At 37.1% G+C, this 23,827-nt stretch overlaps 1 protein-coding gene across 1 annotated transcript in view; it reads left to right on the forward strand.

Annotated features, from left to right (window-relative positions):
• Positions 1-6,959: 6,959 nt before the first annotated feature.
• Positions 6,960-23,827, forward strand: part of LOC124607139 (meiotic recombination protein DMC1/LIM15 homolog) — a 117,997-nt gene continuing 101,129 nt past the window's right edge. Inside the window, exon 1 of the mRNA XM_047139347.1 lies at positions 6,960-7,056. The gene's annotated coding sequence lies outside the window, so the exon portion shown is untranslated. The remainder of the gene's footprint in view (positions 7,057-23,827) is intronic.

Below are 23,827 nucleotides of genomic sequence, written 5' to 3' on the forward strand. Positions count from 1 at the left end.
TTTTCCATCCTTAATCAACTTACTCAGCACATACTTCTCCAGAGGATGATTTACAATCGGTTTAAACTTTGCCCACAATTCCCCAATGTCCATCATATTGGAATAAAATGATATCCATTCATTAAGTAACAACTGCTTGTCTGCTCTTCACAACATAAAACTTGTCTAGCCTTTTGGATGGTTTTATTAACTTTCATAACCACTGTCACTATGATGACATCACAATCACTAATCCTTGTCTCTATACTGACAATATTGATAAGATCAGGCCTGTTTGTAGCTACCAGGTCTAAAATATTTCCATTGCTTGTGAGCTGTCAAACTAGCTGCTCAAGGCAATTTTTGGAAAATGTGTTCAGAACTACTTTACAAGACTGTCTGTCTGTACCACCTGCAATGAATCCATAGATGTCCCAGACTATACACAGCTAGTTAAAGATGCCTTCAACTAATACTGCATGATCAGGGTATTTCCACACCAGTGAGCATAGATTTTCTTTGAATGATTCTGTCACTCTTACAGCAGAATTGAGCGGCTGGTAAATACATCTGATGATTAAGTTGAGTCCACCTAGGGCAATTACTCGCTTTCAGACAACTTTGGAGTCAACCTCAATTTCGACCTCTATAGACACTTTTTTTTTTTTTGCACTACCCCTTCTGTGGCATCTAATCTGCCTTTTCAATATATTTTTTATGCCTCTCTAAATCAGAGCTTTTTTGTTCGGGTTTCATCGAGATCTATGTTCTGAGTAAAATTTGAGTGTAACACAGTTTCCCCTCAAAGGAATTTAGTGCAGGAACTTCATTACATATGCTTTGTAAATTTACTGTTAAAATTTAGACTTTCAAAGTGTCTTTACTTTTCATGCAGTCTGATTTCACTCTTTGTGGACCAACTGATGAGCATTCATCAGAGGATCACAAACTATCACCTAGCCTAAAAAGCCCCATATGCACTACACAAATACTCTGCTATCCAAGTAGCTACTTTCACTGTGTAGTGCACTGCTGATGTATCAAGGACAGTCCTACAGTTCTCCACCCCACAAACAGGTCCATAAATCTGCAGCAAAGAATGCCAAAGAATCAATGGAGCATTTGGTTGAGATCCTCTGCTCGGCTTCAAAATAAAGGACTGTGATCAACTCTGCAAGCAATGCTGCTAGTTGTGAGCTCTGTTTGCACCCCCATGAGTGAGGCCAGCAGCCTTTACCTCTTCTACCAGCTGCCTGTACAAACTGAAGCTGGCCTCAGAACCCAAGCAACAGATGTCATTGGTGCCGATTTGAGCAACAACTTGCAGACTACTGCACTCTGCACCCTTGATAACCACAGGCAGGGCCTCATCCACATTTCAGATGAGGCCGCTTGGCACATGTACCAAACACACCCTGGACTTTTATCCTGCCCTAAGGGGCTCCAGAACTTGCCTACCATTGTAGCTCCTGATAACTAGCAAACATTTTCCCCTGTGCCTGTGCCTGCTCATGCTCTGTTGAAGGAGTGGTCACCTATCCACTCACAGGTTGTATGGCTGGGGCCATATGGCCAGTCCCTGCATTGACTCTCCAGCTTGAGTGACTGAACTTGTTACAACCTGCCACTCACTCTGCACTGAGTGTGGCTACTCCATGTTGGGTACCTTATATCGTGCCTCAGCTGCAGAGCCCTTGAGAAAAACAAGCAATTCCTGAGGTGTCACTTGCAACATACATTTCTCTGCCATTGTTACACTCCAAGACAGCAGCTTGCAATTAATTGACCTCAACGAAGAGTGTTTTCAGCGATACATGAATTTTGACCAGCAGCTTCTTTTTAATTTCATGCCTTTGTTAATTCTGTATTTCTCCCTAACTCCATTTCCCTTTAAAAGTTATTTGCCACAAAACTAGCTTTACATAGAGGTACACTCACCTCTCACTTCACTTGCCTGTATTAAGAACATGAATTTTAAAGTCAATGACAGCACTATTTTTTGTTAGTCGGTCTAACACTAAGATTATTGGGGAGTTCATGTGTAGTGTATTCAATAACATGTGTACAATGCCCTATTCCTTTGATCTAGAAAATTGGGATTCTCTGCTTCTTCTAGTCCTCTACCCCATAATACCCTTCTGAACAATTTTGCTCTCTGAATCCAAAATGAATCCTAAATCCTCCATTTCTACTACCACTTTAATTACTGCCTTTTTACATAGTTCCTCTCCCAACAATGCTCCTCCTGTAATAATTCTCTGAGCTCATTGTCCATGATATCAGTTGACTGTCAGTCACCTTTTGTGGAGTTGCCACTTTTCTGTAATAATGCCAATTTACTGCTCATACTCTTCCTGTTTTTCAATATTGGAAACATCCCATCTACTCCTGTTGTTGGTACAGATCCCATATATGCCTGTGTCTTCCCTCCTTGCCCAATCTTTAAATTGAGGTTCATCTACATGACAATAGTGACTATATTTATTTTGTAATTCCCTCCCAGAAATTTTGCTTGTGACAATTTTCCTCATTCATAAGCTCACAGGAAATTTCTTATTTTGTAATAGATATGTCTGCTGCAAATGATCTAAGGATGCATTAGCTTTTCTCCATTCCCTACCAATGTTCTTTCCCTGTATCAACATTGGTATCAAGTTGAAAAATACATGTCACGTGCATTTCATTAATAGCTGAATCTAAACATTTACCTTTCTTTGGGACAGCTTATGATGTCCTCTGCTTTTACTGTATATATTGGACTCCATGATTCTAGTTTACTGTGGACTTTATTCAGGTCAAAATTTTCTCTGGAAATTTTTTCAAAAGGTTTTCAGGTTTTGAAATTATCTGTATGGACTATGCTCAACTGATCCGCATCACTTTCCAGAGGCATAACAGGGAAATTTACTCTCCTCTTATTCTGCAGCTCAAAAGTCCTTTAATCCTCGAGTGGTTGAGTCCTTTTTTGTGACACAAGTTGGCTCGCAGCACACTTTGTACACATGTAAAGAATATATGTCTTTATGTTACCAAGGTAAACATGTATGAGCAAAATCACAGTTTAATCTTAGTTTGATTCAACAATGTTATAATAAATTTACATTATATGAGCTAAATCACTATTAAATTAAAAAATAATAAAATAAACATTCATTATATCTCTCTGTTGCTGCATACAAGTGTTACCCCACAGTAATGACCTTCTTGAAGCTGTGAAGAGTGCAGCTGTGTCATATCCCACCCAACTGCATGTTCAATTACTAATTATCTCATAGACAACTACCTCATTAAGAGAGTGTGTTGCTAGTTTGTAACCTGTGCCATTTTCTTGCAAGGACTGTAATTTTTTCTCACATAGTGTGTTGTTTATATTATGTTACGGCTGCTCCCTTGGAATATGACAACACAGCTTACCTCTGAGTTAGCTGAAGGAATAATGAAGGAATAGGTACGGGTTCATCACTGTAAAACAACAGTGGAACGGCACAAGACAATGTTATTTGTGGTTGGTGCAATTTATACACAGGCACACCCACTTGAGTGTGAAAAATACTACACTATGTGTTTTATAAATAATTTAGGAGTAAAGGAGATCACTCACCAACTAGCATAAGCATTGAGTCATTGACAGCTGGACACAGAAGAGAAAGAAAACTTGGTATCTTTTGGAATAAATCCTTTGTTGAGCTGGAGAACAAATACACACACACATACACACATGCACACACTTCTGCCCCTAATTGTGCTGGGTGGATTGTGTGCCCAGCTGGCACCAACGGCTTTCAGAACAAGATCCACCACTAGCATCTATGCTGAACTGTTCCTAAACTGCCCATGCATGATAAAACCATAACGGATGTTGCCAAAACAACTTACAGTAGAGAGTGATACATAGATATTAAGTTTATCCCAGAGTATTGGAGTAAGTGTCCATCCTGGTTCATAAAGAGATCTAGGATAAATGTGAAAGTATTTGTGTACAAGTTGAATATAGCAGATTATATATATCAGAATACATAACTCTATATTTTAAACAAGCACTGAAATGAAACAATGGTTTATGCAGATGACTCCAAGCAAGGGACTTAGTTGGTAGCTACACTGTTTTCCCAGACAACATCCTTAAGATTCTTCTCCCAGCAGAATTCAGCATTTCCAGTCTTGAGTTATATAATGCTGATGACTTTCATACAGATTATTTGTGCCTATACAAAGATTTCCCTTACCTGCTGCCTCCCCCAATTTGCCTTGCAGACTATCCAGAGCCTGTACCTAGCAGAAGATTCAGTCCAGGACATCCAAGCTACCCCATTTCCATACAGAAGAAGGATAAGGAGATGTCATTTTGATGGGTACTGGTGCGCATCTGAATTTGTGGTAATGAGATCAATGATACAGCACACAAGCAGGCTACTGATGTGACGTTACGCAAGGTCAGTCTGCAGTTAATTATGTAAAAGACGAGGACAGTTATTGGTACATGGAAAAGAGAGTGAATAGAAATGAGAAAATAATACTTGGACAGTGAAAGTAACTACCAAATCATGGCATGCTTTGTAATCCCCCTTCCCTTATCAACAGTTTCGTTTGCGGTGATCAGACATGAGTAAGAAATGGTTAACAGAGAGAACATACTTCATTGCGAAACTGATCATGTTGCCTAAAGTGAAAATGTATTTCTTTACTTTACAAGTGCTAAAGTTCTTCAAATTTAGTTGGAAAATGAAGCTCTTTCAAGCATACCATTTTTACTTTGTTTATTAATTCATAAGTAACCCACTTCCTAACAATGCCTAGACCCAACTGTGTTCATTTTAACATTTAAATATATCATTGGTAGAGCACTTGGCCACAAAAGGCAAAGGTCCCAAGTTCGAGTCTTGGTCGGGCACACAGTTTTAATCTTCCAGAAAGTTTCATATCAGTGCACACACTGCTGCAGAGTGAAAATCTCATTCAGTTAAATTTTAGTTCCACTTTCACAGTGAAGTTTGCCATTGCTGTATTGCTTACTCAATTTAATCTATTGTATTACATATGTCCACAGCAGCCTTTACGTCTGTTCATATAATAATATGTTCTACCAGCAGATGTTACTAAGAATGATGATACTGTTTTGACCACAGATTTCGTTTGAAATTACCCACATCCTCTTTGAATAAATTGAATAATTAATCACTGTTGTCCTATAAATTAAAGGAAAACCTCCCATATTTCATTACGTTAGCAATCTGTTCAAATAATATTTTGGTGTGACTTACCTACACATGAAAGTTCCATGTGGAACCTGAACAGTATCTCCCTCTTCACATTTTGGCACTTGATTGGTAGTGGTTGGCCATTACTGAATGTAACAGCAGGACAATCCCCCAGCTGGAAAAGATGCACTTGGCTCCAAAAGTTCCAGAGAGGTATCCCCTACAACTTTCATCCAGCCTCTCAGATGAGACAAAATCATTATAGCTCACCTTCTTGTAGAACACTGGCCTTCAGTCCAGGCTTCCTCTTTCATCATGATGACCCTCCAGATTGCAGTGCATGTAGCGTCATTATAGAAATGTGTCGTATTTGAATTGAATGGTATTTGTTTGCCGGTAAGAGTACATTAAATGTTTTACCAGAGATATGCCCTCCTAGAGATGTGCCCTCTGTTTTAAGCAATAACTGGACAAGTTTGGTATGAGTTTTAAAATTTTATGAGGAATTAGGATGCAACCTTAAATTTTATATTATAGAACAGGCAGCTATGTGTATCTGGGTAAACATTTTTGTATCTTATATCCAGCAAGTCTTCAATTCAGAAGGTAGTATTTTATGTCATGACTACCAAAATTTTATTTAACTGTGAGGATATGTTCTTGAGCTTCTTGAGCATGTGTGATCTCTCTCTCTCTCTCTCTCTCTCTCTCTCTCTCTCTCTCTCTCTCTCTCTCTCTCTCTCTCTCTCACACACACACACACACACACACACACACACACACACACACACAAAATCATATATATTTGTATTCTTTGTTTTAGTATACCTATTTTTAAAATCATAATTTTAACTACTAAAAGTAGTATTTTATGCATTATTGTGAATCAGTCCAATATAATTTAAACGTGAAGCAACATTGTTCCAGGAAGTGGGAAGAAGCTTCAGAGATCAGCTCTTCTCACATGTTTGATCCACATGGGTGGCCCATCAAGCTCTACAATTGTGTTCACATTCTGAAAGAAGCTGCTAAGATATTTCTATAGAACATTATCACAGTAACATTTTAAGGAAAGACTTCTTTGATCAGTTCACTTACTGCATACAGTCATATTTTTAAGAGCTTAAATAAACATGCTGTAAAGCATCCTAAAACCAACATCATCAACACCTGATAATGGTCAGTAAGATCTGAAATGAATTATCAAGGCAGAAGTTATGCATATTTGGCAGATTTCCTGAAATTTTATGGAATAATCAATGTAATAGCAAAATTTTAAATGGCATAACATTAATTTTATTTGCATGATGTGAGAATTCCTAGTGAACATACTCCTCATTCTGAAAAGGTAATTCTGGCGGCAGGGTGTGTTGTTAAACTGGGAAAAACAGGCCTCTGAAGATCTGGGTTAAAACTTCATGCTTGCTTCCAATATAAAATATTAATCAATATGGATTGAAGACAAACACCAAAACAGGGCACTGTTATTGTTAATCTCAAAAATCTATATTCTAAAAATTTTTCTCCTGTTCTGTGGCTGCCTAGTGATAAATAACATGTTTCCTGCTTCTGTGATTAAAATTTCATTTTTTAGTATTCTTATTACAGTGAATATAAGTGTTGCATACATATAACTTTACCATTCTAACACCAGTTTCATGAGGTCATACTATAATGGTAAAAATAATATAACAAACAGCAAGTTTAATTTCATATTACAATTGTTTAAATTGCTAATGTTTGTTTATCAAAATATTTATTTTATGTCATATCTACAGAAATGGACAAGGGAGATCAAGTAGTAGCATCAGAATACTCTGATGTGGATGAAGAAGAGAGTTTCTTTCAGGATGTTGATGTTCTGCAGGAGCATGGAATTGTAAGTACATGAAAGAGAAATGGACTCTCTCTCTCTCTCTCTCTCTCTCTCTCTCTCTCTCTCTCTCTCTCTCTCTCTCTGTGTGTGTGTGTGTGTGTGTGTGTGTGTGTGTGTGTGTGTGAGTGAGTGTTTTATACTGTTCTGCTGATTTGAACCATAGTAGTCCTAGAATTTCCCAGAATTTTCAGCAGCAAGTCACATGATGTTTTTCAGTGTATGTCACATATGATAAACTAGCTTAGAACCCCCTGCTTGGCTTGCGTAGACTGTATGGCAAGCAGAGACTTTTTTGTTTTTATTTAATCAAATTTTTATGTTGTTCATAAATTGCAACACCTTCTAAGCACTTCACACTAATTAAGGCCATAGAAGCATCATCTTTTCAGAGTGCACTTTGACCAAAAAGTGATTCTGATAGCTGGAGTCCAAAGGTTTTATTAATCATGCCTTTTGCATTATTATGGAGATATTTCCACAGAAACTTTCATCTCCTAACAAATATTTTTTTTATGTTTAACGAAAAAGTGAAATACCAAATTAGCTAATTTCAAGTTGCCACCCCTCGTACATCACTTGTCACTCAACAACATCTTTGCCTCTGTACTTCCGCCTCGACTGACATCTCTGCCCAAACTCTTTGCCTTTACATATGTCTGCTTGTGTCTGTATATGTGCGGATGGATATGTGTGTGTGTGTGTGTGTGCGAGTGTATACCTGTCCCTTTTTCTCCCTAAGGTAAGTCTTTCTGCTTCCGGGATTGGAATGACTCCTTACCCTCTCCCTTAAAACCCACATCCTTTCATCTTTCCCTCTACTTCCCTCTTTCCTGATGAAGCAACCGTGGGTTGAAATTTATGTGTTTTTTATTGTGTCTATCTACCAGCGCTTTCTCGCTTGGTAAGTCACAGCATTTTTAATATATTTTTCCCATGTGGAATGTTTCTTTCTATTATATTCATATCATTAATGAGAAGCTAAATTTATATTTTCATAGATATAGCTTTAAAACTGCTTTTATAATAAAATATTTTCGCAAACAATCTCATTCCTATTTTACCCCCTTAGAGGTTCAATTTCCAAAAACACTAAAACACATATTTTTTAAAATCTGTAACCAAGGAGTCAAATACTAAAGTTCATAGATGTAGCTCTAAAAAACATTAATAATCTTTGATTTTTTTAAATCTGTAACCAAGGAGTCAAATACTAAAGTTCATAGATGTAGCTCTAAAAAACATTAATAATTCTTTGATACATTTTCAAAAAATGGTTTCACCCTCAGTTTCACCCTCACAGAATTAAATTTCCAAAACTGCTGTAACACGTATTTCTTTATTTGTGACCAATAAACCAAATACCAATTTTTGAACCCTAGCTTCAAAATTGCCTTAATAGTGACATTAAAAAAAAGAACTTCATCCCCTATTTCACCTCCTTAGGGTTGAAATTTCAAAAATCCCTTCTTAAATGATGCCTATAGCATAAGATCCACATCTTCCCAAAATTTCAAGTTTCTGTCCTAAGTAGTTTGGGCTGGGTGATGGTGAGCTAGTCAATCAGCACACAGCCTTTTGTATAAAGAGATTATCAGGTTGTGGGAAGTGCAATTCCCAACAACCAAGAAGTCAAACATTGTGTGTTATACCTTTTGTTTTATTATGTTTTGTATCTTATTTGTACTACTGTCTAGCTGCAAAAATGTGGCTGTGTAGTGCTCTTTTGATGGGAAGTAATTTGTGGTAAATAAAGAAATATTCAGTAAAGTGCATACCACGTACACTTGTCACCTATAGTAGAGACCCCAGTGTGATCCATTGTGGAATTTCTTTTTCATTCTGAGCTATAATTATGCTCCAACATTATGATGATGCCACCTGCCACCATCAAGACAGAAGATCAAGGATTGCCAGCAACTGGTTCTTTCCTACAGTCTCCTACAGTTCCTAAATTACATACTGCTTCTTCCAGTGACACTTCAAGGGATAATGTAAATCTACTGCTTGTTGGCCTACAAGCCCGCAATTGTAGCTGGCACAAGTGGATACCATTTTTCAATTGCGCAACATTACTTCAGATGTGGACCAATTTGCCATTGTCATTTCACAGATGGGCTCAAATATTATTGAGCAAGTGGAGGATATTCTGTCTCATCATTCTTTTGCAGCGTTAAGAGAAACTATTTTGCAGCATTTCCTTGTGTCCCCAAAATATTGTTTACAAAAGACTGTGGACAGTAATTTTGGTGCTGGTGAATCCCCTTCCCAGCTACTGCACTTACTTTGTGCTTTGATGAGTCCAGGACTCCTTTCAGAACAGTTGATGGTTATGTTGTCTCCTGTGGGCTGTTCACAGAGTTTTGTCCACATTTAATGATGTGACAGCGGTTGAATATGCTTTAAAGGCAGATGCTGTGGCACTTGCATGTGATAAATGGTTAATTCATGTGCAGCAATTGATGAGATTATGGACCCTGATCCTGAACTGTGTACATCCAGCATGCCAAGTTATGTTTCACATGCTGGGCAGTTGGCTGTGCAACCACTATAGCCATCTACGGAGCAAACCCTCACTGAACTGGCAAGACTCAATGCCAAGCTGGTAGATGGCAGCCCAAGGAGCATATGGTGCACTGATGAGCGGCTTCCATGCCAATTTGAGTGTTGCTGGTTCCATAGACACTTTGGGTGCAATGCTAGACAATGTTCACTAATGTGTGGGTTCTCAAATGGCAACAACAGATGTGTACATCTGCATGTGTCCGTACTACAGCCAGTAGGCACCTGCCTGAAATGCACAATGCCACAGTTTCTGCTAAATGTGAATCTTCATGATTATTCATCTTGAATAAGATGTTTGGAATTGAATTTTTGGTCACCACAGATTAAGAGATAAGTGTTATTCCACAGGACGCAAAGGACAAGCCTCAGTTTTCTGGCATCCCTCCACTAACAGCTGGAAATCAATCTTCAATTCAGACATATGGCTGGAGTCATATGACATTGGATCTCCTGGATGGTTTCTCACCTTCATGGTGTTTCTTAGTGGCCAACATGTCTACCCCATATTGGATGCCAATTTTCTTAAATTTTTTTCATTATTTATGGGCCTCCATAGTCATCTTCTTGTGCAGTCTCCAGTTCCAGCCACTCTCCCTTCCATGTCTGACAACAGATGTGATCCCGCCAGATCAGAAGACATGAAGATTTCCACATCTTCCGCGTCATGACAATTTCTGCCCATTGTGTGCATGCCTTGCTGCAGAGCACACAACTGTGTGTCATGCAAGAAGACTGTGTTACATCTTCCACATGACCATATGGAGTGTGCTTCTCTTCAACAGCAATGCACTTCACTACAGCAGGAGATTAGTCATCTCAATGAACTTTTCTTCAAAGAAGAAGTATCTGTAAGAGGCCTAATTGACAGCAATGGTATACTCAAGCAGCAGGCTGCCAACATGGAAAAGGCTCTGTATGAGGCTCCAGCAGAATTACGAGGTTTAATGATGACACCCATTGATATTGCCAAATTTCCTGTGGCACGGATCTGGTATTGGCACTGAGAGAGTGGCAACATTCCACCATCCATCACATTCACACAATGCCGGGACAGCCTGTCACTTTCCACCCACACCGATTACCTGTGATGAAGCTAGGGGCAGCTAAAGCCACTTTTGAAGCAATGCTAACAGATGTAACAGTGTCTCACTCTAAACGTACGTCGGCCACCCCAATACAAATGGTTCTCAGAAAGGATGAGTCTTGGCGTTTTTGCAGTGTCTATAGGGGACTCAAGTCCCACATTGTGCCAGACCGGTAACTGATACCAAACATGTTCAATTTCACAAACAGTTTAGGTGTCTTTGTGTTCAGCAAAACAGACTACACTAAGGCTTTTGCACAGTGTGCAATGGCAGAGACAGACAAGCACAAAACCACCATCATAATGCCTTTCAGGCTATTTCAGCACATGGTGCCTTTCAGTCTTTGTAATACTGCTCAGATATGGCAGCATTTTATGGACGAGATTCTACATAGTTTAAGCCACATTTTTTGTTATGCGGACAATGTGTACGTTTTTGCTGATAACATGAGTAACCATAGCTCTCATCTGAACATGATTTTCATTTGTTTTGACACATACACCACCAAAATTAACAAGGACAAGTGTGTATTTGCTAAAATTGTTGGTTTACCTTTTATTGAGAGATGGTATTTCCCCTACTCTTCAGAGGGCCTCAGGTATTTTGCAGGTACCTCTTTCCATCACATTCAAAGAGCTATGTGGGTTTGTAGGTAGGGTCAATTATTACTGGCAACACCTGCCAAAGTTTTCAGAAATTGAAGAACCTATCAATGACCTGCTAAAAGACAAACACACTTTCAGCGTCAGAAAAGTCCCTTGGATGGGTCTGGCCTAGGAGGCTTTCAGGTCTGTGAATTGTCTTTAGCGAAGGTTGTCTTATTGATCCACCCCATTTCCAATGTTGATTTGAGCCAGTCGGCAGTGGGGGGCAGTACTCCAGTAAGTGGTATCAGGTGTGTGGCAGCCACTGGCTTTCTTTTCAAAAATCTATCTACACAGCAAAAAAACTGGAGTGCTTTTGACAGAGAGCTCCTTGCTATATATCTATCAATAATTTTTGACAGTTTCTGAAAGATGTGGAATTCAAAATTTACGCAGTCAATGAACTCTTAACTTCACTTTTTCAGCAGGTGTCTCAACTGAACTCCCAACGTCAGATCTGTTATGTGGAATTTATTGGCCAATACCCTGCTGATATCGGCAACATCTGTGGATCTGATAACACTGTTGTGCATTCCTTATCATACAGTTGTGCTACTTTGACATATATTGATTGCGCATCTATTGCAAAACATCAAGATTCTTATGCATTTTTATAACAATGTCAGCTCAATCTTGCATCCATTAGTGAAACCTGAATGTGTTCCAGTACAGGGTTCCCAGTCTCATCCATGGTGCGATACTTCTTGGAATGTTTTGCACCCATTTATTCCATTACAGTGATCACACACCATCTGTAATGTTCTGCACCTGTTGTCACATCCTAGCATCAATGCTTCTGCTATGTTTGTGGTCTCCAAAGTGATGTTGCTGGGAATGCAGAAAGATTGCTGGTACTGGGCACCATGTCAGAAAAACAAAATCAGTTGTCACACTTCTTCTCCCATAGATGCAATCCCCACCCATACAGGTTGTTTTGCCCACATTCACATTGAGGCAGTAGACCACCACACTTGCTTGGAGGGGTTTTGTTATATTGCACCTCGATTGACAGGTTTACGAGGTGGACAGAGGTGTGCCCAGTGTCCGACATTTCTGCTTGTGCCATTGACTGAGCTATCATCTCCACATGGTTTGGTCAGTCCAGTATTCTTACAGCAATTACATCTGACAGGCACCATCAATTTGATTCCCAATTATTTAATGAATTGCTATGTAAGAAAGGTTGCAAACACCTGCAAACTACAAGCTACCATCCCTGTAGCAATGTGATGGTAGAATGTATGGACTGCATTCTGAAGGGTGCCTTGGGATGCCACAGAGGGGCATGGACAGTTGCCTTGCCTATAGTTTTGTTGGGACTTTATACCATTCTAAAGGAGGATATCAGGCATTCTTCAGTGCAGTTGGTCTATGGCGAAGCTTTGAAGATGCCAGATGAATTTTTTGCTTCATCCCCTTTCAGTATCTGGGGAACGGGTCAGTATAGTCAATTTCTGCATCAGCTGCAGGTTGCAGTGCACTTTCAACACCCTCCTCCCCTGTTGCATTGTAATCCTTGACCATTATTTTCCAAAAACACCTCTTCACTAGCCCTCAGGTATGGATTAGGGATGACATAGTCAGGCCCCCATTGACTCCTATTTATTTAGGACCATTCACTGTGATTTTCTGTGGCATCAAGACCTTCATAATTGATAAAAATGGAAAACATGCACAGTCTCAGTTGACGACCCGAAACCAGTGTTAACTGAGTTACCACGTCTCCCCCCAACCCTCATGGCATATGGACCCCTAGCCAATCCTCCTCAGCCTCTCATGGCAGATATCACTCCCCCTCCAGTGTTCTCGCAGATATATCAGATGTGTCTACCCTAAGGTATGTGACACTCCAGGTTCCAATATGACAGTGTCTCATTTGCTTGAGCATAGCTCTCTAAAATTTGAGGGGGGGGGGGGAGGGGGGGTCTAGAAAGCCTGCATCTCCTGTTTCACCTCCTTAGGGTTGAAATTTCGAAAACTCCATCCTTAAATGACACCTACAGTATAAGATCCAGATCTCCAAATTTCAAGTTTCTGTTCTTAGCAGTTTGGGCTTGGTGATGATCAGTCAGTCACTCAGGACATTGCCTTTGACATATAGAGATTATCAGGTTGTGGCAAGTGCAATACCCAACAACCAAGAAGTTGAGCATTATATTGTGTGTTATATCTTTTATATCTTCTTTGTACTACTGTCTAGCTGTTGTACCCTTTTAAAGGGAAGTAAATTGTGGTAAATAAATAATGTGTACACTTTTCACCTATAAGGCAAAAAGCCAGATCACGGTGGCTGGCATGAACAGTATTTTGAAATCGGACTGATCCATCATAAGCAGGAATGCTGATGGACAGTTGATAAAAACTCCAACCGACGTTCAAACTTTATGCATTTCAGTCATTATTTGGTCAGTGATATAAGAATCCTTCACGGACTAACATTACATCTACCATAGAAATATTCACTTTCTCAGAATGAGCCACAAAAATCTGTAATACTGTATTTCTCCAACTTGCAAATTCCCCAAGCACTGTATTTACATGTCCTCTCAGCACTTGTATACAGATTAAACACAACATGATCTCTTGGAGTAGAAGAAAATACTGCTGATGCACATCATCAGGAACTTACTGCAGCAAAAAGATTTGTTCACAATTTGGAGACATTCATAAAATCTCTCACAGTGAAAATATCTAGTGACGGTACCAGTAGTGAAAATAAGAACTGTTGCATTGTGCCGAAAGTGCCTTCACATGTGAAACAATACCAGCAAGTGTTTACAATGGCTGTGTTTACCAAAAATAACTCTGAAGTGATTTCAGATGATAAATGTACCTGTACGATAATTCAAACATTGTGAAAACCGAGTTATTCTTTAGATACTGTGAATATTCCCATGAAAGTACTGCAAGTACACAGAAATTATACGAAATTGAATAACGAGGATAGCACGTTTCCCTGTGGCAACATGAAGTGCCATGACATAAGTTATAAAGACAGAAAAGTGTTAGTTCTAGCTGATAGCCATGCTTAAAATATTTCTAAGACACTTAGTGGAATGAACATTAATGTAACATCTTTCGCAAAACCAGATGCACCTATGTATGAAGTAACAAAAGACTGCAGTAAACTATTGGAGACACTCACAAAAAATGATGTTATTGTCTTAATAGGACATTCTAATGATGTGTACCATAATAATGCTAAACAGGCTGTCAGAGAAACAGTGAAAGCCTTAAACAATTTACGAAATGTAAACTTGATCCTCTCGAGCATACCAACAAGATATGACTTAATTCCTACATCATGTGTCAACATAGAAATCGAAAACACCAATAGGAAACTACAGAAAAGTGCTAAAGCATTTCCTAATGCATCTTTTCCTGAATGTCATTCCCATGAAAGGGATCATTATACTAGACATGGCATGCACTTAAACAACAAGGGAAAGTGATTTATGTGTCACCAAATTAGAGAACATAGTAGTAACATCACTAAGGGAAACAAGTCACAGACTGCCCTAGAAATGGGAATGCCAGGATATCCAGGTGCTGAAAATGTAAAGGAGAAAAATAACTTGTCAGTTGGTGTACAAATCGAAATGCAAGATCCATCCAAAATGCTCTCCTATGTTGAAGTTGTGATCTCACCTACAAGATTAACGTCATCTGAAGAAGAAAAAGATGTTACATCTACAGGAAAAACAGAAATTCCACACGCAACAAATGGGAAGAAATCTTCATCAAGCAATCCAAATAAAAGATTGTTGGACAGAAGAAATGCTGAGCCTCCTTCACATCTCAACGATTTTTTATGTGTGGGCCCGAAGAAAGAGAAGGGACAACGGTAGGTAGTGTCAAGTGTCTCCTCCCTCCTGTCTCAACACAGACTCCAGTGGATTCTCAGTCAGGTAAAAACGGCACTAATAGAATAAAAAAGCATGAAGAAGGCATCTCTTTCTTTCATCAAAATATAAGATGCTTCTTAAACAAAACAGATCAACTTCTAACTAACATTAATGAAAAGGATTGTATAAATAATGCTCAGATTGTGTGCTTAACTGAGCACCATGTTACTGATAAATGTGCCTTGCCATCTATAGTAAGCTATAGTTTAGTAACATACTACTGTAGGGAAAGTAAATACAAGGGTGGAGTAGCAATTTATGTTAAGGATAGTATAGCATACAAAGCTATAAATATTAAGAAATATTGTATGGAACAACAATTTGAGGCATGTGCAACAGAAATAATAACTAAATTCTACCCAATAATAGTGTTGGCTGTCTACAGGGCACCTTCAGGTGACATAAAACTTTTCTACATATAATGGAACTCCTGCTATCAGGGTTGCTTGCAAAAGCAAAGGATATTGTAGTTTCAGGTGATGTCAATATAAACTTTATGACAGAAAATAAGAATAAAATTGACTTTGAGATTGTGATGAGCTTATGTAATCTGATATCAGTAATAAACTTCCCAACAATAATTATATCTGAGTCCCAGATTATGATAGATAACATTTTTTTAGATGAAAATAAAAACACCAGAATTGTACTGTCAGGCAGGTTATAAGTGGGCTTTCAGATCATGATGGACAAATTCTCACTCTTTATGATGTTAATCTGTTCAAAAAACAATTTCCTCAATGGAAATTCATAAGAGTAATGAAGAAAGAGGCAAAAGAAGCTTTCAACCATAGGTTGCAGCAAATGGATTGGTCTTTAGTATGTAGCCTTGATAATGTTTATACTAAATTTAACTCTTTTATAAATGAATTCTGTTCTCTCTTGAAGAACTAGTTCCAAAGAAATGGGTCAGAAACATTGCTTCCAATTCTGTAAGTAGGCCTTGGATTGCAAAAGGTATAAAACAGTCATGTAAAACCAAAAGGGAAACTTAGGCTGCAATAAGATTATCTAAAGATGTACAAAAATGGGAACACTATAGATTATACTGTAAAGAATGTAATACAGAAATCAAATGCCCTTTATAATGAAAAGAAAATAGATAATTCTAATAATAAAATAAAAACAATTTGGAGCATTGTTAAAAAAGAAACAGGAAGAGATACGACAAGCAAAGAAGATGTAAATAAAATCAGATATGAAGGTACCCTAGTAGATACCCCAAAAAGTGTGGCTGAGATTTTTAATAAACACTTCCTATCAGTAACCCAACAGATTGGTTGCAAGCCCAATGTTGATGAAGCTGTAACTCTTTATCAAACTGTATATTCAAACACAATTTCAGAAATGCGCCTTAATCCTGTCACTGTAGATGAAATTCAAAATATCATCATGTCACTAAAAGGTAAGAACTCTGAAGCAGTTGATAATATTTCTAGTAATTTATTGAAATATTCTTGTGTGTGGAGAAGGGACATTCTCTGTCATATTTTCAACGTTTCCCTTCAGAAAGGTGTTGTTCCGAGTAGGCTTAAGTATGTCATTGTGAAGCCCCTGTACAAAAAGGGAGATAAAACTGAACTAACTATCGACCTGTCTCTTTGCTGACAGCTTTCTCTAAAATTCTAAAACAGCTAATACATGTAAGAATTACTGATCATCTCATGAAGAATGGAGTTCTCAGCAAGAACCAATTTGGCTTTCAAAAGGGTCGTTCAACAGAAGATGCAATCTATGCACTTGCAAATGAAGTCCTAGAAACCCTTAATGAAAAAATGCTAGCACTTGGTGTCTTCTGTTATTTGTGTAAAGCATTTGACTGTGTTGATCACCAGATTCTCTTGCAAAAAGCAAAATTAGTAGAAATAAGTGGTGTTGCAGGGAATTGGCTACAGTCGTATCTCCAAGACAGAAAACAAAAAGTTGTCTCGAATAGCTCAGGTGGAGTATGTGATGTTTCTTCACATTCTGAATGGAGTTCCATTACATGTGGGGTGCCTCAGAGCTCAATTCTTGGGCCATTATTATTGCTGATTTTTGTAAATGATCTACCAACATGTACAAGCCTATCATGTAAATTTACATTATTTGCTGATGATACCACAATTTTTATGAGCAGTAGAACAGATAGTAATCTTGAGGAATCCATTAATCACATACTTTCAGATGTGGTAAATTGGTTCAAGGTGAATGGTCTCTCATTAAATTCCAGTAAGACCAGCTTTATTTGGTTCTGTACAAAAACAGAAAAAGAGAGAGAGATAAACGTGTCATGTGGTAATCAGTCAATAGAAAGAATGGAAATAACTAAATTTCTTGGCATGTACATTGACAAGAAAATTATCTGGCCTTCGCATATTATAGATCTCTGTAAGAGGCTTAGCTCTGCTATGTATGCTTTATGGGTTGTCACTACATGTGTTGAACCTAACACTGCAAAAGTGGCATGCTATGGCTATTTTCACTCACTCGTTGAATACAGCATTATTTTTTGGGGCAACCAGCCATTAGCAAGGAAAGTGTTCATTGCTCAGAAGTGAGCTTTAAGAGTTATATGTGGATCGCGCCCAAGAGACTCGTGTAGAAATAGCTTTAGAAAACTTAAAATATACACAACTACATGCCAATATAGTTTTTCTCTCATGTGTTTTGTCTGTAAAAATATAGAGATATTTCAACCAAATAGTAATTATCATGGGCATAAGACATGGAGGAAGAATGACATACACAGCGAGCATAGAAATTTGAGCTTGGCACAAAAGGTTGTCCACTACACTGGAACAAAACTCCCAAAATAAAGACAGAGATTCATAACAAGAGTAAGTTTAAGAAAGCACTAAAAATATTTCTGCTAGAAAAAGCTTTTTACAGTCTAGATGAATTTTTAAATAAATAAACTGTAAAATTTTAATATTATATAATACAAGTTGACATAATGCCACTAAGAATATTATTTAACTTGAGCTCTGTATCTGGGTGTGCTCTGTATCAGTTTTTCTGTAGTGCTTTAATGATTCTAAGAAAATATGTATCATCATTTTTCTGTATTGCTGCTCAAAGAATTTATTGTATAATTTTTTATGTAATTATTGAGGGAAATTCTAGCTTTTGCAACAAACGGTTGCAAAAGCTAGAATTTTGTGTGTATGTTTGTGTGTCTATCGACCTACCAGCGCTTTCATTCGGTAAGTCACATCATCTTTGATTTTAGATATATTTTTATATAATTATGTACTCAAAAGTCTGTATATGCTATAAGATTATCATATTGTATTTGTAAAAAACACTCATTCCACATCCTTGTGAACCCAACACAATTGAACCTATGAAACACCAAACCAAATCAAATCAATTCACATTAGTTTAAATACCTTTACCATGGTAATTTCAGATGTCACTTCTAGTTCCATAGTGAAATCATAATCATAATAACATTATTTTTATTATTGAGATCTTCACTCCAGAGCCAAAGATGCTTAGCTCAAAAATAGTGATAACAATACGGTGAGGAAAGCCTGTTGCAGTGTACTTCTTCAGTTGCTTCAGATGAAAGTTGTGCAGCTAACTGTTCTTCAGTGCCAATTAAATCCATGACTGGTGTAGGTCTTGGATGGGTTCAAAGTTGCGCCATTTCTTCAGGAGTTACACAGCAACATCATGAAGTTGTATGGTTGTGAGAGTCATGATTGCCATTGTAATCTCCCCCCCCCCCCCCCTCTCCCGTCCCTTTCCTTCCTTCTTTCATCTGTTGTCCACATTAAATAATGCCCAGTCAAAGTAATTAATAAGCAAATTCTTTTATGAAGATTTGAGAGGAGAAAATATTACAATAAACCTTCAAGTTTACTTAGCTTGTCATGCTGAGATGGCTCCAGTTCTTCTTGTTTAGAGGCCTGATTCTTGAACCTGAAAATCTAACATCATGTCCTCACTGCTGGTTTGAACTAAATAAATTGGAAGAGTGTTGTTGCAGAAATTTTTACGTAAATATATTTTCCACTGATTTTCTCACATTTTCGTATATCATACGGTATTTTGACACTAACAAAGCCAAAATTACATTGTTTGCACCTATTATACGAAAATACATCTGATCACATCTTAGGCAAGCTTATGACTCTCACACTCTGTGGAAACAACAACATTCCTACTACTTTTCGGTACATTATTTATTTCAATTACTATTTCATAAATGAATCCAGAAATAAACATAATAAACAGTGGTGGATTGTGTAATTAATAACAGAACTTTCAAATTTGCAAATAATTCACAGTTTCAGATGTTTCTAAATAAAATTTTAACTGTACATTCAGAACTAGTACTTATCAATTATCACATCGAAACTACAATATTTTATAAAGTAATTCGTTTTCATAAATTTTAGCTTGAAATATAACACACTGTGTATAAAATTATATGAAAGTTTTCAGAAAAGCAACAGATAATATTGACCTATCCAAAATTCGAAAAATAATACTGGAGTCGACAACTACTGTTGAGGAATAGTAAAGGTAGAGGAGTATGTTCCATTACAACATCCCCTCACATAATATGGAAACAATGTGTTTACAATATTTTGTGATCTAGTATAAGGTTTGCCAAATGTTGCCAAAATGATTCCAAAAGATAGAATACAGATTGTCAAAGTTAAATTCCAAAATTACGAGAAAATTTTAGGTTGTATGATCATCACTTCCCTATGAACATAAGTATAGGTTAGTCTACAAAAAACTGCAAAAGGTATAAAAGAAAATACACAGCATCTGACAAATTTCTGATTACAACAAACAGTTTGCCTATAGTCCAAATAAGTGTGAAACCTGAGTAGTGAAATGGCAAAATTAACATAGAGCGACAATTTCTAAAATTATGGAAAACGCTCACGTGAAATTACTCTAACATATCTAGCTTCACACAGAATGGCCTAATTTAGTGTAATCTTTAAGTTTCTTTCAGCACTGCAATGAATGAGGTTTAAGTGTCTGTTAATGTTACATAAGAATGAATAATAAAATATTATAGAAATGTTACCATAATAACCTGGTGTAAATGAACATAATACAAAAGTGAAACATTGTTGCTACAAACATAGTAAATGCCAGTAGTGTACGCATTTTAACCATCACAAAGAAGAATTCAGATGTAAAGAAGTATCTGATACAAAATATATTAACTACAAGAATATTGATTACACCAGTTTATAGGTCTCATTAACCAGTATACTTAAGACTGTATGACCTCTATTAGTGTGAGTAACAGGCTGTTAATTAAGAATGAAGTTATGCCAGAAACACTGTTTCAAATCAGCAACTTAAGAGACAAGTGCAATTTTTGTGCAATATAGGTTTAAATTAATGTGTTACAGAACATAATTACAATGATCCCAGTTTTCACATTTCTGTGTTGAACATAACAAATCATCAGTCATAGAACATCAACCTTTCACAGCATTATACCCAAGTCAAACAAGATTTAAGGTTACATAATGTATTGAGAAGTTAATCCCCCTACTAGAAAAAAAACTGGGATTTATGTGGAATAACACTGTCCACACACTGACTTCTTTCTGCACAAATAGTTCCTTGAAATTTATTAAAATACAAAAAATTTGCATGTAGGATAATTACTTGGCTAACAATTTACAAATTTCAGTCACAAGGCTGATGTAGTTGACAGATGCTTGAGTACATTACCCAGCACCTATGACCTCTTGAAAGTAAACTAGACCAACAAGGATCCACCCATATCTTTCTGTTTCCTCCATAGATTTCTCACCACCAGGTAACCTCCTCTATCGCTTTCACATCAAATCCTGAAACATTGTTTTATGTACTAAGTATGCTGTTCAATACCTCCCTCACATCACATGACATATTTTTTGCCTATCTATATCGACAAAAAATAAGTATTCAGGGTTTGCATCAGATTGGATTAAAAGTGTTCACACATATGCTACATTAATAAATAGAGCTAAATGCATGAAAAAGGAACTAGTAAAGTAATATACACATATATGCTAAAGATGTCTCAAAGTAACATTTGCTTGGTAATTATCACATTAAAAGAAATTATGTACACAAGCAAGACAAGTTGGACTAAACTGATGCAGCATCTGACAAATGCCTACAAAATGAGGTATGGACCATATTCCATGATGTACTGACATAAGAATTCTGTGTTTAACATGTGTTTGGTTTGCACATATAAAATTTCAAGATACTATTCCTAATATTTATGGTACACACCAATAAAATGAGTCTTCACTCAATTTACCACAACGCCCATGACTTTACCCAAAAGGATTCCTGACAATTAAATTAAACTACTTTCTGCAGAGTACACAAGACTAATAATAATGATATTTAACACTAATAACATTCTAAAATCAGAAATCCGTCACTAGGTATTTATTGGCATTGTCACATTTCAAAATTGTAAAAGGATCTATCCATTTAGTCACATGGCAAACATGTATCAAAATCTAAAGCACAAATCTAATACATAACTGAATTATATAGTTGTATGGACCTACTCAATCAATAGATAAGGCAGAACTTTAGAAATAACATCATTTACTACATTCCTGACAAAGGAGAAAGAAAAAATTTAGATACTCATGGATCATGACTATAAGCTTCCAATTCAGTGATACTGCGTAATCCAAGCAACTTCTTAGATTTATGATACACAAGTCTATGCATTAGGATGTGGATTTTCAAGAATTTCAACTAGTTCTATATAAATAGCAAAGAATTTCTTTATCTCAGATGTCAACACTTTAGACTTCTTTTTGGCTTTCGCCAACACAAGATCTCCTATCTCAAACTTGGGAAATCTGCCTTTACCATCATGTCTCTGCTTTCTCCTATCTCACTGGTTTTCCACCATCTTCCTGACACACTCTTCTCTCTCTTGCAGTAACAGAATTTTATGTGGTGGAAACTCAACATTCTCAGAAATAAAGTTAGCTGGTTAGCGATCAGACATGATTTCAGATGGTGAAAAGCCTGTTGAAGAATGTTGTAAGCTGTTCATAATATCCTCAAAATCACTTACATTGTCTATCCAGTTGGTACGATTCTTACTGCAATGTGTTCTAAACAGTCATCCAATTTCTCTCTTATATCCTCTTGCAGGATTACTTGACGAATGGTACACAGAGGTTAGAATATGCCTTATTTTTGTATGGTCAACAAAGTCATTCCATGCTTGTGATGTCAATTGAGAACCATTGGCAGATAAAATCATTTTAGAAATACACACCTGATGAAAACATCTGTTTTCAAACTTAGAAATGACTTGCTTATTGATAGCTTTCCTAAGAGGAAACAGCCTTGTGAACTTCGAAAATACATCAACCACTACAAAAAATAACAAAATACAATCTTAGACTTATGCAACATAGATGTCCACAGATCCGAGGTCTAGATTACTATAAGGCAGTATGTTTTGCATTTGCCCTCTACTTGTTTAGTTACTTGCCTTCCCTCTTTGACATCTGTCATAGCTGGCATTCTTCTTGACTCTCCTTCCTAGGTTATAAAAATAGATGTTTTCCTGGATCTTTTGTGTACATTGGTTGATCCACAATGACCAAAACTCCCATTGTATGGGTAATTAAAGTATCAACACATTGTTGTTTCTAATCATTTGAGTCAGTCTTATGTCTCCTGAGTAAAATACTTTTGTGTGTCTTATAATATTGTTCAGTCTTTTCTCTTCCTTTCTTACCTAACATGCTCTTAACCAATTTCCAGTTTTGATCATTATTTTGATACCTGCAGATGTCTTTGCAAATTTTCCTCTTCCACACCTCTCAGGTACACAATTTTAAACTCTTTCTCTCCTTCTCCGAAGTTGTTGGATGAGTCACTCCCTAAAGGTAGCCTAGACAAAGCATCAGTAACTACATTGCCCGAGCCCTAAATGTATCTGATTTCATAACTGAACTGCTGTAAAAACAAGGCCCAATGAGTAATTTTGTTATGGTACAGCTTACACTCCTGGAGGTAACATAATGCTTTGTGATCAGTATAGATGATGATTTCGTGACTTAGTAAATAATTTTTAAACTTGTCGAATGCCCAATGTACAGCCATAAGTTCTTTCTCAGTTACGGTGCATGTCTTTTCATGCTTCTACAATACTCTACTAGCAAATGCAAGTGATCTATGTCCAATAACACCTTCGACTTCAATCTCCTCAAATAAATGAGCACCCAAACCAACATCACTACTGTCTGTCATAATACAAACAGGAAGAGACAAATCCTGTCTGAACAATATCTAACTTTGACACATTTGTCCTTTAATCTCATTGAAAGCATCCTGACATTCGTGAACCCAATCCCAAACAATATTCTTCTTCAATAGTTCACACAGGCATGGAGCATTCAAAACTTGGCAGCTACAATATTTTCTATAGAATCCAGTTAACCAAAAAAATTATTTAAGCTGTTTTTTGTTGCAAGGAGTAGGAAACTTAGCAATAACATCAAGTTTCTCTTTGTCAGATGCAATTCCTTTCTCAGATATAACATGTCCTAAAAATTTAACTTCTTCCATGCCAAATTTACAC

This window comes from Schistocerca americana, chromosome 3 (genome assembly GCF_021461395.2).
Source record: "Schistocerca americana isolate TAMUIC-IGC-003095 chromosome 3, iqSchAmer2.1, whole genome shotgun sequence".
Classification (NCBI taxonomy): Eukaryota; Metazoa; Arthropoda; class Insecta; order Orthoptera; family Acrididae; genus Schistocerca; species Schistocerca americana.